The 14,314-nt window shown below is 59.9% G+C and overlaps 1 protein-coding gene across 6 annotated transcripts in view; it reads left to right on the top strand.

Annotated features, from left to right (window-relative positions):
* NAV1 (neuron navigator 1) overlaps positions 1–14,314 on the top strand; it is a 209,766-nt gene that overhangs the window by 68,295 nt on the left and 127,157 nt on the right. The gene's annotated exons all lie outside the window — the stretch shown is intronic.

The following is a 14,314-nucleotide window of genomic DNA, read 5'->3' as shown; positions in this document are numbered from 1 at the left end:
GGCACAGGGGAAGCAGGGCACCGCAGGGGCAGAAGGAGACCTCAGTTCGCTGGCACCAAAAGCCCATGAGTATCGGGATGCGGTAACCAGGAAACTATGCAAGCTCTATTTTTGCATCTGCAGTGTTGCGAGTGTAATGGCTTCCTTATGTGTGTGCCACATCATTCGGGCCTCACGGCCTCTGGCTACCCAGGCGCCCACTCACCGTCGCCATGCCATGTGCGCAGAGAGGAATTTCACACTAACATCCGTGCACGCTGGCCCCGGGAGCACCGGGTTGCTCGGCTGGCAGGACCCCCCTCGCCAGCTAGATGGGAAGTGTCTGGTGGATGGCAGGGGGGGGTTCTCTGTTGGGGGTGGTGGTGCAGGGCAGCCTTGGGAGGTGGGCTTCACGGCGAGAAGAGAGCCCCCTGCCTCCCCCAAGCCTCCCGGGATGTGGGCAAGGCCCCCGCGCCACCTGTGCTCCGGCTGTAGCTGTGGTCACGGTGTCCGTCTTGGCCAAGGATACCCCGAGCTCTTTGACAGGTGGAACGGGGAGAGATTTGGGGTCTGCCTGTGCTTCGTGGGGGAGGGGCTCTGTTCTCTGAGCCCGAGGAAACAGAGGAGATGAGAGGAAGGGGGTCGGAAAGGAGGGCCTCACTCACTTGTTACTTCTCTCATTCAATCAAGAAACCACCAGGGAGCCAGCTTTGTGTAGCAGGAAGAGAATTTCCCATGATGACTTGACACCAAGCAGGGTGCTGGGCGTGGCCTTCGTTTGTCCCAGTGTCCGTCCTCCATCCACCGGCAGCTGCCCTGTCCTCCTCTGCCCCGGGCAGTGTAGGGGCAACTGTGCTGGTGCCCTGACCCTCCCCGTGCCCACCCAGCTATGCCAGGGAGAGCCTGGCACTGGTCCCCTGATGACGCGCCCCTTGGTTGCCGTCAGCACAAACAGTGCCTGGGCCGCCGTTGGATCTTAATTTGGAGAGTCGGGAAGCCAGGGCCGATGTCGCCGGCGCCCACGTGTGAGGCCGTGTGCGAGGGACCGGAAGGGTTGCCCCAAGGTCGACACAGGCGTCTTAATCACTTCCACTTCGTGGCGTGTGTGAGCGCTGAGTGGGCAGGGAACGAAGGGGCCTTTTCTCGTCCTCACACCACGTGTCACTGGGGAACGAGCACCCCTCGCCTGGCCCCCGCCTGGCTTCTCACACGAGGCCAAGGGGCCCGGGAGCTGGCCTCGTGCTGGGCCTGTTCGCGTTTCGCCGTATCCCTCTCTGTCATTGAGGTGACTCCATCTTTAAGCCACAAGCAAGTTTTCCACGTCGTGTGGGTTTGGGAGAGAAGACTCCAGATCTGGTGTGTCTTCCCAGGGCAGGAGCGAGGCTGGAACTTCCCTTGGGGAGGGTTTGCTCGGGGCCCCCAGGTGGCCGCATGCCCACCAGGCTCTCCCGGGACTGCAGAGGACTTGGGCTCGAAGGCCCTGGGGTTCAAAGCTGTAATGGACTATAGCTTCGCCCAAACCCGGCCTCAGTTTCACTGGGGAGAGAGAGGCCCGGGGCGGGAGGAAGGCCTGCTCAGGGCAGCGTGCGTGGTTCGTGACAGCTGAGCTGAAACTGGGACCACTGCCTCGGACTCCCCAGATGCAGGGAGGACCAAATGCTGATGAGCTACTATTTATTGGGCACTTACTGTGTGCAAGGCCCGGCACCAGGCTCAAAGCCCTCTGTAAGCACGTCACACACGCTCTGAGGCGGAACCATTGCTCTGCTGTAGGTGAGCGAGCTCGGCTCAGAGAGGCTACGCAAACAACTTGTCTGAGGATGTACAGCGCTAGGATTGGAGTCCAGGTCACCCTCTCCCGGGGTCACCCCTGGCTTCCCGTCCGCTGCCGGTTGCATGGTTCCAGCTCAGCTGGGTCTCCCTCACTTCTGCCAGGCGGCGGGAAGGGGACGGGCCGGTGAGCCAGTCCCCGCGAGCCAGTCCCCGCCACCCCCTCCCCCGACCTGAGCCAAGCTCGGGATGCCGCTGCCTCTGCCTCCCAAGCCTGTGTCCTTCATGCTGCGTTCACACCACCACCACCCCCGCCCCCGGACCCCCCTTCACGTTTCCACCCTCTGGGGAGTTTCGGGCTGAGCCGGGCCTGTGTCCCAGCCATCCGTGGAGAGAGGACGCACAGACAATTGACTAGAAAACACAGCGCAAGCTCTGGGCAGGCGCTATGAGCTGTGTTGTCAGGGCTCAGGCGGGTCAGGGCCACTGTAGGGCTGGAGGGGCATAGAGCTCAGGGATAAACAGAGTAGGCGTCTGCGATGGAGCAGCCTTCCAGGACCTGGGACAGGAGGTAATCGTAACACTGAATGGCAGTGCCGACTCTACTGGGCTTCCTCTGAACCAGGCGCTGCCCTACGCGCCTCGAGTCCTCCCAACACCTGGGCGAGGTGGGGACCCACACCTTTGCTGGCATCGCGGCCTTGCTGCTTGCTGGCTGTGCGGGCTTGGCCTGTTCCTAGTCTCTCTGTGCCTGTGTCATGACACCCACACCTTCTTCCAAGGGTTTTGTGGGGATAACATGCACCCGTGCGAGCCAAGCGCCGAGAAGCTTTGCCCGGCACACGGGAGCCGCTCAGCGCATGCTGGGCGTGACCTGCTGCTGCCCTGGGGTGGGGAGAGGGCCATTCCTAATGTGCCCACCTTACAGGTGACGGAAGGGTAGGTGACATCCCAAGGTGGCCTAGCCAGGATTGGAGCCCAGCCTTCCGAGGTCACGCTCTGGGCCATCCCTGCCATGACCTCCCTGGGGGCAGGGGACACGTCCCAGGTCCTGGGCACCGAGGGAGGCCGGGGAGGCTGTGAGATGACCAGTGAGACGGGCCTGGCTCGGGGAGGGCCGCAGAGGGAGAGGCCAGGTAGTGAGGTCATCCAGGGTAGCCTGCTGAGCGAGGTGTGGTACCTAAAAACTGGAGGCATCTGGATTCTGTTTCTTTGGAGGAGGGGAGGGGGAGGGGGGAGCCTGGGGGACTTCTCACGTCAGCATTTGGCTGGGAATGGGGCTCACCTCCAGGCAGTGGATTCGGCCCATTTTAGTGGAGGGTCAAAAATAGCAGAGGCTGGGCAGCCCAGGCCCCCCGGGACTACCACCCACGAGCGCTCGAAAAGCAATGCACAGGGCTGGCAGGGCCTAGCTTCCCTGCTTCCTGTTCCGCCCAAGAACACAGGGCCCCTGTGTTGCCCAACTCCAGAGCATTATACCCATTCACCAATTTTTTATCCAGCACCGACTACATGTCAGGCACTCCTCTAGACACATGGGTACATCCAGGGACAAAGCAGGCACAGACTTTGCCCAGTAGAACTTCTGTGGCTGTCGAGCTGTGCAGTGTTCAGCCTGTGCAACTGTACATGAGCTGCACAGAGGCCCCGTGGTGGAGAAGCCCCAGCTCTGGAGTGTGCGTGCATCCCAGTGAGCGAGGACAGAGCTCTGGCTTCGGGACGCCCCCTGAGAATGTGAGCAGCGGCCACCTTCAGTGCTGGGAAAGCCAAGGTCTTCGACGCTGGGAAGGATGGTGGGAGGGAAGGTGATAAATATCCCCTGTGGTTTTCCTGGAGCTTCACCCCTGTGTTCCATGCCTGTCTGTCCTGGACTCAGCTCTTCTCCGCAGGGCTTTGAGATTCAACTCTCCGGCCTCAGATGAACTGCTTGCATTCTTCCTAGGAGATCCTACCCCCGTTCATTCCTCCGTGTGCCTGTGGGCCGCGGGCAGGTCCCGAGGATAAGGACGCTTACTGGGAGGAGGTGGGCCTGGTCACTGGGAATCTCTCCAAATCAGACCACCCCATACAACTTCGGAGCAGTTATCCGGGGAGCCGGGGTCGCGGGGCAGCTAGAAATCTCAGCCGTGGGAGGAGCTGTTTGCTAGGCTCCCACCACTGTCCCTCTGTGACCGGTGGAAAGACCTCACCTCCAGGGTTGCCCTTAAAGACTTGGTTTCACAAGGCTTTGCCCCCTCCCCGCGGGCAAAGGTGGGTTCGTCCTTTCCTAACTTCTGGGGAGGCCCAGGCAGGTGGAGAGCACCCTCCAAGCCAGTGACATGCAAGGCTTCAGTCCCGCCCTGGGTACCACTGAATGGGCAGAAGTGGGCGCACAGCATCCCTGCCCACAACTCCCCCACCTCTGTGATTACAGGATTAGGGTCCCCGCTGAGAGACCCCCCCACACACACAACAAGATGCCCAGCAGCCCGCCCAGAAGGAGCTCTGGGAGACACAGTGGAGAGTGAGGGGACACGGATGCAGTGACCAGGACGATTAAGCTGAGAATCACCCCTGGTCATAATATTCATCCACACGAGCCCTCTAAGAGGCAGCCCGAATCAAACCCCTGCCTTCCTGTGTATGTCTCCTGGGTTAGGGGCCGCCCGAATCAAACCCCTGCCTTCCTGTGTATGTCTCCTGGGTTAGGGGCCGGGAGCTTCAGAGGCAGCTGAGGACAATTAAAGGGTCCGGGCAGAGGGAGGGTGGGTGGGCGCGGGGTCGCCCAAGCCCTGGGGGCGGGGAGGGCAGAGAAGCACCTAGCCGTCCCTTCTCTCAAAGGGCGGGAGGGAAGCCAGCAGGTTCTGGGGGGAGAATGGCTGAGGTCAGAGAGGGAAGGGACTTGCGGCAGGAGGGAGGCTCAGGCCCAGGGGCAGTGGAGCCCGGCAGCCCAGGTTCACAGTCCAGGGCAGGAGCTGGACCCCGTGAGCCCCTGCATCCTTCCCGCCTGGGAGGCTGGGCCTCGGCGGAGCTTGCGGGCGTGTGCAGCGGGGAGCAGAGGAGGGAAGCGTCTGGGGATGAGGTCAGGCTATAGGGAGGTGGAAACCTCAGCCCGCACCAGTGGGTATTCTGGGCATCTGCAGGGCAGTTTGTAAGTGCCAAGTGGTCACCAGTGAATAGTCCATTAACGTTCATTGAGACAGGAGCCATGGCATTCTTCTGTTACGTTTAATGCCTTGTTTAAAAACCTAACAAAACTCTAATAGAGGTGCCATCTGAGCAGCCACCGGATGGGAGTGTATCTCCAGGTAGGAAGAGGCCAGATTCGTTAACTCAGCCGGCCCAGCCCTCCCTGGCCCAGGTGGGCAGAGCTTTCTCCTTTCTCTTAGAGCTGTCCTTAATTTTTTGGCATCAGGGACCTCTTTCAGAAGCTGGTGGACACTCAATCCGCCTCCCAGACAAATGGACGTATTCACAACACAAATCTTGCATTTGATGGTTGGTTTTATGGGCCTTCTGTATCTGGTCTGTGAGCCCAGACTAAGAAATTCTGCTCTGCAACAGTGATATCATCACAGCGCTGGCCAGACAACCTGGGTTTGGGCCTTGTGTTTTTCCTCATCTGGCTTTTGGGTTTCTTGGCCCACGGCAAGGTAATAGGATTGATTACAAACGGACCAGTCTGCCCTAAAGCAGAAAACTGAGTAAGATTATCTTTGAGGTTCCTCTGACCTTAGAACAGCCAATCCTGCACGGACGGGTCAAAGTGGACTGTAGGTTCGCCTGCATCAGAGGACACATACCCATACAGGCAGCTCATGGGTCTCCATCCCACATGACACAGGGCACAGCCAGCACACGCTGCCCTCCCCCTGCCCTGGCTAGAGTTCCTGCCCGCCACCCCCGACCTCTCAGGCCTGCGGTTGCCATGACAACCGATGGCTGATCCTGGTCTCAGGATGGTGTACCTGGGCCTTGCAGAGCTCCTCTGAGGCCCAGCAGGTCTGTGGGCACGGCTGCTATGGCAACATAGAAGCCAAGCCCGTGTGGGAAACCTCCAGACTTCTTACCCTGGTCTCTGCATTAGCCGGGAGCAGGTCTCAGGAGGACTCAGACCGAGTCCTCCGGGTCAGGTGCTTCCTTCTGCCTCTCCCTGCTGGAAGCCCACCTCCACCCCGACCTGACTTTCTGACCAGCTGAAGGGCAGAGAATGTGGGCATTCTCTTAAGGCCACATAGCGAGTCCTGAAGAGAACCCGAGACCCCCAAGACTCGGGAATAAGGAAGTCCCCAAGGGGTCCTGGATGTGTTAGGGCTGCCAGGTCTCCTGCAAGTGACAAGGATCTCAGGACAGAGGTCCCGAGGCTGAGCCACGAAGGGCCCATGGTGCTGTGGACAAGGGGCCGTAAGAGGAATCCTCCACCCTGTCCCCCAGCCCCAGTATTCTGCGGGCCAGCCAAGTGTGACTGCAGTCCTGGACCCAGGCAGACCCCAGGTGCGGTGGGCATCCGGGCTCCAGGAAGCTCCTGGCTGGTTAGGTCGTCCTTCCCAATCCCCACACCCCCTCCAGGACCCAGGCCCCCTTTTGGGATCATGTGCAATTATTGAGCAAGTCCCGAGAAACAGCACGAACTTGTGGGAAGTTGTGAGACCCGCAGATGTGTGTTCAAATTCTGATCCCACCAGCAGTCTGCTGGGTGACCTTGGGCAAGCATACTTCTCTGTATAATGAGGATAATGAGAGTCCCCGCTTCAGGGGGTTTGACGGAACAGTGCAAGTGACAGGTCTAAGAGGGTCTGCTTAGTGGCGGTAAAGACCCCCTTCCGCGCGGCTCCACAAGCATCAGTGAGCCCTTTTTTTTTTTTTTTTGCGGTACGCGGACCTCTCACTGCTGCAGCCTCTCCCGTTGCGGAGCACAGGCTCCGGACGCGCAGGCTCACTGGCCACGGCTCTCGGGCCCAGCTGCTCCGCGGCATGTGGGATCTTCCCGGACCGGGGCACGAACCCGCGTCCCCTGCATCGGCAGGCGGACTCTCCACCACTGCGCCACCAGGGAAGCCCAGTGAGCCCTTCTTAACAGCTCCATGTAGGGAGACGTCGTCGTCAGCCCAGGCTGCTTTAACAAAAGTACCGTAGACCAGGTGGCTTAAACAACAGAAATGTATTCCTCACGGTTCTGGAGGCTGGGAAGTCCAAGGTCAAGGTGCCAGCCATTTCAGTTCCTGGTGAGAGCTCTCTTCTTGTCTTGTAGACAACCGTCTTCTTGCTGTGTCCTCACCTGGCTCAGAGGAAACAAGCGCCCTGGTGCCTCTTCTTATAAGGGCACTAATCCCATTGCCAGTTCTCTGCCCTTGTGACCTAATTACCTCCCAAATGCCCTATCTCCAAATACCGCCACACTGGGGATTAGAGTTTCAGTTTATGAATTTGGGGGGGATACCAACATGCAGCCTGTAATGGGGGGCTTACAATTTAGCTGGAGGGGGAGGATCTCTCCCTAGGATACAAGTGGGCAGAATTTGACTACGTGGCACCCTGACTATAATCGGTAGAGAGGAAAGTTCAAGATAAGCGTGGGATGTAGTCAGAGAAGGCTTCCTAGAGAAGGTGGCCCCAAGGCTGGGCCTTGAAGGGTGAACTGGACTTGAATTCATATAAGAGAAGGCATCGGGGAGAAGGGCAGACACAGCCAAGGCGCAGGCGTGGGGTTTGGCCTGGACCGGAGGGTGGGTAGGAGAGCATCAGAGAGCAAGGCTCCTGGGGGTGGGGGAGGGAGGCCGAGTGCTGTGTGTGGGTCAGCACTGGCCTCTGTGGCGGCTGACACCAGAAGGTGGGGGGCAGTCCTTCCCTGGGGAGCCGCCCAGCTCACCTCCGCCCGCCATCACGGAGTTCCGGCTTGAAATGGAGAAGGAGGGCGTCAGCGCTCAGGCGGCCTGGGCGGGGTGCTTAGAAGAGCAGGAACCCAGTGTCTTGCTGTGAATGCCCGGCTCCCCTGCCGAGGAACGGAGGTCCCGTGTTCTAGCCTGGGGGTCAGGGTGCTTGGGGGCGTTAGGGAGCCACAGCCCAGCCCTAAATCGGACCTCACCTCCTGGGTCTGAGGCCCTCTGGCCACAGTCCCCACTCCCTGTGGGGCTGCACACCCAGAGCACCCAGCCTCTGAGCAGAGGACCTACACCCTCCCAGCCTGAGAGAGCCCTGCCCTCCAGCTGGGGACACTGGGCTTCAGGCTCAGGCCCTGTGTCCTCCCTGGGCTCGTGTCGGCCCCCCTACTTCACAGGATGAGCAGGCTCACCCCCGTCCTGTGGGCCTGGAGGCTCAGGGCAGATGCGTCCAGGCTGCTGTGAGCTCCCAGGAACGTGGGCTGGAGTTAGACTTCCGCAGCACCCGCAGCCTCCCGGAAGTGCTCCCTGAGACGCTGGGCCAGAGGCAGACTGGGGCCCACGGTCCCTGGCTCCACTCCCAGCCTTGGGTTGGCTGGGCCTCATTTTCCCCAGCACAGGCGGACAGCAAATCTCTTCTGGGCCCACACTCCTGACCTTGGAGCCCATGGGAAAACCCCCCAACCCTGGAGCTTAGGGAGCCTCCTGGGACCAGAGAGGCGGAGCCAGGGCCCTGCAGAGTCCACAGAAACGTCTCAGCTACCAAGGCCCTGGAAAGCAGAGGCTGGGAGGAGGCAAGAGGATCAGTCTGGGAGGGCTTCCTGGATGAGGTGCGAGCCAGCTGGTAGATCCATGCTGGACCACTGTGTCCACCGGCTCTTCTCCTCCTCCAGGTGGCCCGGGAGGGTGGGGGTCACGTTCCTGGTGGGACTGCTAGGTGCGCGAGGGAACGTGAGGACTTCTTGCCCACTCCCGCCCTGTCGCCCAGAGGTGTGCAGGGCAGAGATGGGGGAGGAGAGGGTCTCAGCTGTGCCCCGTCCCAAGGTCACAAGAACTGGAGCTTCCTCAAAGGGGCAGAGGGAGGGTCTGCCGGCCTCCCCGCAGCCCAGGGCTGTAGGGAAGGGAGGGACGATGTGGCTGGGACGCCGTCCCCGGGCCTGGCTGCCATTCGGCACCAGCTGCGCTGTCTCTCACCACGGGTACCGAGAGGTCACTGCTGTTTACAGTCCTCACACATCTGCTCTGAGTCACGCATTCATTCATTCCATCCATCGTCATTCATCAAGTATTTCTGAGAGCCCACTGTGTGCAAAGAGCCGTGATGGGTTCTGGGAAAAGTTCATTGTCAGTAAAGCCAACCAAGGGTGGATCCTTGGGAATCACAGATGAGTGGATAAAGGATGTTGGCTGGATGCCAGGAAATTATTGCATTGGCCGCAGTAAGCGTGTGGGTGAGTCTGGAGAGGCATCGCACAGGAGGGCCCTTTGGACTTGAGAAGGGCCAGGAGAAGCAGAGGGTCTAATCCTCTTTCCACGCCAGCTCCTCCTAAAGTCTTCGCGACCTTGACTGACAGCAACCCCAGGCCTAGAACTGTCCAGGCCCCAATCCTTGGGGTCAACCCAATCCTTGACCCCTCTCTTTCCCAAAGACCCACCTCTGGTCCATCAGCAAACCCTAACGGCTTCAAAAGATGCCCAGCGTTGACCATCCCTCACCACCGCCAAAGTCCCACCAGTTCCAAGCCACCATCATCCCTCACCTTGATTTTTGCAGTCTGTCCAGGAGCCCCATCCAGCAGCCAAGGGACCCTTCCAAGGGGGAGCCAGGCTGTGCCAGTCCTCTGCTCCAAGCCTGCCGGGGGGCTCCCATCTCACTGAGCGAAAGGCCAAGTGATGACCTCTGAGGCCTCCGCACACTGGCCTCCATCACATCCTGACCTCACTGCCTGCCACCGGCCCCGTCTTTTCTCTCTAGCAGATGTGCCTCTGATCTTGCGATTCTCCGAACACACCAGGCACACCCTGCCTCAGGGCTTTGCCTGGGCTGTTCCCTCTGCCTGGAAACCTCTTCCCCAGATATCCATAGAGATTGTCCCCTCTCTTCTTCAGATCTTTACTCAAATGAACCTCCTCAGTAAAGACTTCCTTGGTCACCGAATCAGATACTCACCCCCTGCCCACAGCGGTTTCACCTCCCCTTCCTGCTTTGTTCCTTCTCCTCAGCACTTCTCAGCACCTGGCATTCCTGTCTACTGCCTGTCCCTCCCAGTGGAGTGGACGTCCCACGAGGACAAGAGTTTTTGTCTGCCCCGTCCTCTGCTGCGCCCGCAGCACCTGTCAGAGCTGGCGTGTGGAGGCGCTGAGCAGATGTAAGCACTGGGAGGCTGGCCGTCCAGCTGCAGACGAGACGCCACTCGGGCATCAGCCACCTCCGCGGCCTCCAGCCTGGCCTCGTCAAGAAGTCCCTGCTGAGAGGTGGAAGGACATGGGGCGTCGGTGACATGGAAGAGAAAAGGGCAGAAGGAAGTGGGCATCAGTGGCTGGAGGGCTTTCCACAAAGCTGGAGGTGTCGGGAGGTGATGGAGGACCTCATCACAGGGGTCAGGTGGGGACACCTTAAAGAAGGTGCTTGTCGCTCAGCCCCTGGCCCAGGGTGGGTGGGCTAGTGCCCAGCCCCTGCTCTCCAGATCCTGACTGTGGGCATAGAAATCAAGAGAACCCTCCCCTCTTCTCTGCTCTGCCCTTAGCCCTTGAGGGAACCAAGTGTGGACTCACCTGCCCACTCCCCCTGCCTCAGATCCCACCTTCTCCCAAGGTCACCTTTCAAGGTCAACCAGGTGGGGGCAGCCTAGCCCTCCTTCCCAACTTCTCCTCTCTCCCTCACTCCCCACCCCCCAGAAATCCTCTCTCAAACCCAGGGGCAGATCCCAGAACGCCCTCCCACAACCAGGGCTACATCCGTTTCCAGTCACGGGCGAGGGATGTAACATCACACTGCATGCCTGTCCTTGGCCGTGTGCCTGTATCTTCATTCCTCGAGTTGCTTTAAGTTATCGGTCAACAGACGTGGTCAAATCGCTCATCCCACGCCCACTGCAGAGACTGCCAATGCCTTTGGAGAGAGAGGAGTGGGGTGATGAGCGGTTTCGGGGGGCTGGAGATTGGGGACTTTCATGATTCCAAACCAGCCTCCTTCCCGAGTCCCCTCTGGAGCCCGGGCAGGGTCCAGTCCCCGCCACAGGCCACTGCACCATCAGCACCCACTCCCTGCCCAGCCGGGCCTCTGCCTCAGCACACAGACCCTCGCCTTCTCTCTTCATTGGACCCTCCCGGCCAGGCGGTCCTGCACGGGGGCGGGGTGGGAGGGGCTCCGGTCTGGGACTGGGGGTGCCGTGACAGGGCAGGATCCTCTCTTTTTAGGAATCACTTGGGGAAGCATATATTGGCTTTATTGACTGATGCTGGAATGGCTGTTGCCACGGCAGCTGAGGGCTCCCACTGCAGTAGAGGATGGTGGGAAACTCAGGGGATGTGAAGGGAATAGAGAGAGCCGCCAGACAGAGGGAGAGGCCTCACTGGGGAGCGTCTGTAAGTTCCAGGATGCCAAGATGACGATTTAAAGGGACCACCCCGTGATCACAGCAAGACCCTTTAGAGAGGGACAGCGGGAAGGTGAGCATGGAAGGCGTTTTCTGCCTCATAAATCGGCAGGTGGTGTTTCATGCAGAGGGAGGATGGAGGGGGTCTGGTGCCTCTCTTCTGGAAAACCCTCTTTTCTAGAAGGAGGCAAATTTTCAGGAGCTGTTTATTGAAGGAAGGGGACGGGCATGGGGTTTGGGGCATGTGATATCCCTCGGGAGGAGACACAGGGGAATAAAGAGAGGGGGCAGGGACCAGGCTGAAACACGGGAGCCGATGAGGAAGGAAGGAGGATCAGGTCCGGGGCAGTGGGCATCCAGGGACCAGGAAGCGCAAGTGGACAGCGCAACAGGTGGAGTAGTGTCAGAGCAACTCCAGGCACTGATGTGGGAGGAGGGAACCTACACACATGGGTACCAGAGACGAGGGGCCGGAGGAGGCGCCAGACCTTGTGTACAGCAGCGCGCACCGGCTGGACCACAGCGCAAATCATGCTCTTTGGCCAGACGGCAGCCAGTTCATTTCTCCTTGTCTGCTAAGGAGGAGATTGAATTTATGTGCAGGAGGAGAACATACACACAACAAGCAAACTACTGTAACCTGGTACATTAGGGAACAAGTGTCCCCAGACTCTCAAGCTGCTCTTTTTAGGGATGGTGAGATTCGCCCGTGACTGAATTAGCTGTGTCTTGTGCAAACTGGAGGAGACCCCTGAGTAAGGATGAGGACTTCAGAAGCGATTGTGATTTCATGAAAAGCGGCCTGTGTCGGGGGAGGGAGCGCATGATCACCCCGACCTTTGGTACCGACGATGGGACTGGATCCCCTCCTTGAGCTGGGATCTTGTGTCTGGGCTTAAGCATGAGTGTCTCGTGTGTGCCCAGAGGGAAGATTTCCTGACTGGCCTCCTCCTTTGGGCACTCTCTGTGCCCGGACCAAGTTCTGGCATGAAACCACTTAAGTCCCTTTACCCATCCATTTGCTTCTCACTCCCTATCTGAAATCGCCATCCCAGTCTACCTGAGTCTCCTAAGTGCTGGACACAGGCCCAGAGGCCAGTCTGCATTGTGCCAGGGGCCCTTCTAGTGAACTTGCACTCGCTGCCCCTGACCCTGCACCCGCCCCCCGTTTGAACCCTTCCCCGTTTACACTGCATCCTACTCCAGGAAGCCTCTGAGATTTCCTCCACCTATTCTCCCACCTGCCAGCACGACCTCTTACTCCTATGCTCATATGCACTGGGAACCTCCTCCGTAAGTGCCAGACCCTGGGGTTACAGCATCAGCGAGACAGCCAGGAGCTCTGTTCTCCCGGGTTGGGAGTCTCCCCCTTGTCATTCCTGTAATCGGTATACACCCACCTCCGTCTGTCTGCCTGCAGCGAATGTGGTGATGTGCTTGACGTTGCTGTTTCCCACGAAAAGGAGTATTATTCTCTCAGGTCTTGTATTGCTATCTTGCATGTCCTCCCAGACACTGAGTTCCCTGAGGGCAGAATCGCCATCTCTCTGTTTCTCCAATGCCCAGCCAAGGGTCCACGTTTCTTACCAGACATCCCTCTGCCTGAGAAGTCAGAGCTCAGTACTGTGGTCAGTGCATCCTCTCTGCCACGACACCTGGACTTGCCGACTTTATAGTGTCTCGGTCCAGGCCTGGGAAGATGGAAGACAGAGTCCTGGGGACAGGACCCAGGAGCCATGCAGGGAGCAGGCCCGGAGCACAGCCCTCAGGCCTCCAAATCCACGTTACCAACACAGCGGCAGCCTCTGCTCCACCAAGGTGCCGAGAGACACAGCTCCGTCCCTGAGAGCGTGGGTGCTGGTGGGGGAGATGGACACGTACACAAATGCCTCTCACACCAGGCAGGCTGTGATGAGCGCTAGCAGAGCGCGTGAAGCAGGAGACTCCAGTTCTAGGGTGAAGGGGGGCCTGGGGCTAGAGAGATGGAGGTTGGGGATGAAGTGGGCAGGTATCTGATGGCTAGTGCTTTCTGGCAAAGAGTTCTCAGGGCTGTGCCTTCCCCAGTGTGTGGCTCCGCGGGGGCCCACTCCTCCCTTTCTCCTGTCCCTCACTTTCTTGCCGGAGGACCGTTTTCCTTAGGCAACTTGGCCCTGACCTGGGAGGCCGTGGAGAATGGGCAGTGCCGCCCTCTACTGAGGGACAGCCCCATGCAAACGGCTGCCTGCTCAGTCAGCCTCTAGCCTCCAGTCCCCCCTCCACCCCATCTCTCTTCCCAGGGCCCGGGGGGCAGGGAAGGGAGAAGGGCTATAGGAAAATGGCTTTTTTAAGCGCTCTGCAGGCTCCACTGGAGGTGTGGCAGGCAAGGGGCCGGGGCTCAGCTTCTCCTGTTGCCCTGGGTTTGACAAAGCGCTTTGCAGGTCCAAAGTCCCTTTAGCTCGTAAGCTGGTACTGTAACCACCGTGAGAGAAGACGGGGAAGGGGGTGCAGTGACTTTGACAAGGTCATACAGTCATCGGGAACCCAGTCTCCGGATCCCAAGAGTCAGGCCTTGCCTGCAGCGCCCTGAGGCCCCTGCCCAGTCAACCCTGGGTCTTTCCAAGCCACCCTCGTCCACCCCCTGCCCCCGTCCTCCGGAGGCACCCCGCACTTCAGGAGAGCAGCCTGGAGCCTCAGAGACGGAAGGCAAGTGGGGGTCCGGGAGTTTCCCAGGCGACCTGGATATTTTCTCCACGCTAGCCGCATCTCCCCCCCCAGGCCTCACGAGCCCACTCTCCCTCCGCGTCCCGAGCCGCCCCGTCTCAGCCCCTTTTACCCGCACGCCCACACCAGCTCAACGGAACCTTTCTACCGCCACCCCCCCACCTCCGGGCTTGGCAGGGGGCAACCCGTGCCCCGGAACCTGCCCGCCTCGGCGGGGAAAGCGATGAGAAGACCGGGTCGAATCCTTCATCTCCCCCTACCCCACTACTCATCCGCCCCCGGCTCTCGGCTGCAGATACCACCCCCTCTCGAGCCAGAAATAGACTCTCTCTCCCCCCCCTCCCGGCGCTCGCGCACACCCCTCCCCCCCCACCTCCCGGCGCTCGCGCACACCCCTCCCCCCCACCT

This window comes from Monodon monoceros, unplaced genomic scaffold (assembly GCF_005190385.1).
Source record: "Monodon monoceros isolate NGI ecotype Baffin Bay Population unplaced genomic scaffold, NGI_Narwhal_1 Super_Scaffold_18, whole genome shotgun sequence".
Taxonomy (NCBI): Eukaryota; Metazoa; Chordata; class Mammalia; order Artiodactyla; family Monodontidae; genus Monodon; species Monodon monoceros.
This window is presented reverse-complemented; position numbering and strand designations above follow the sequence as displayed.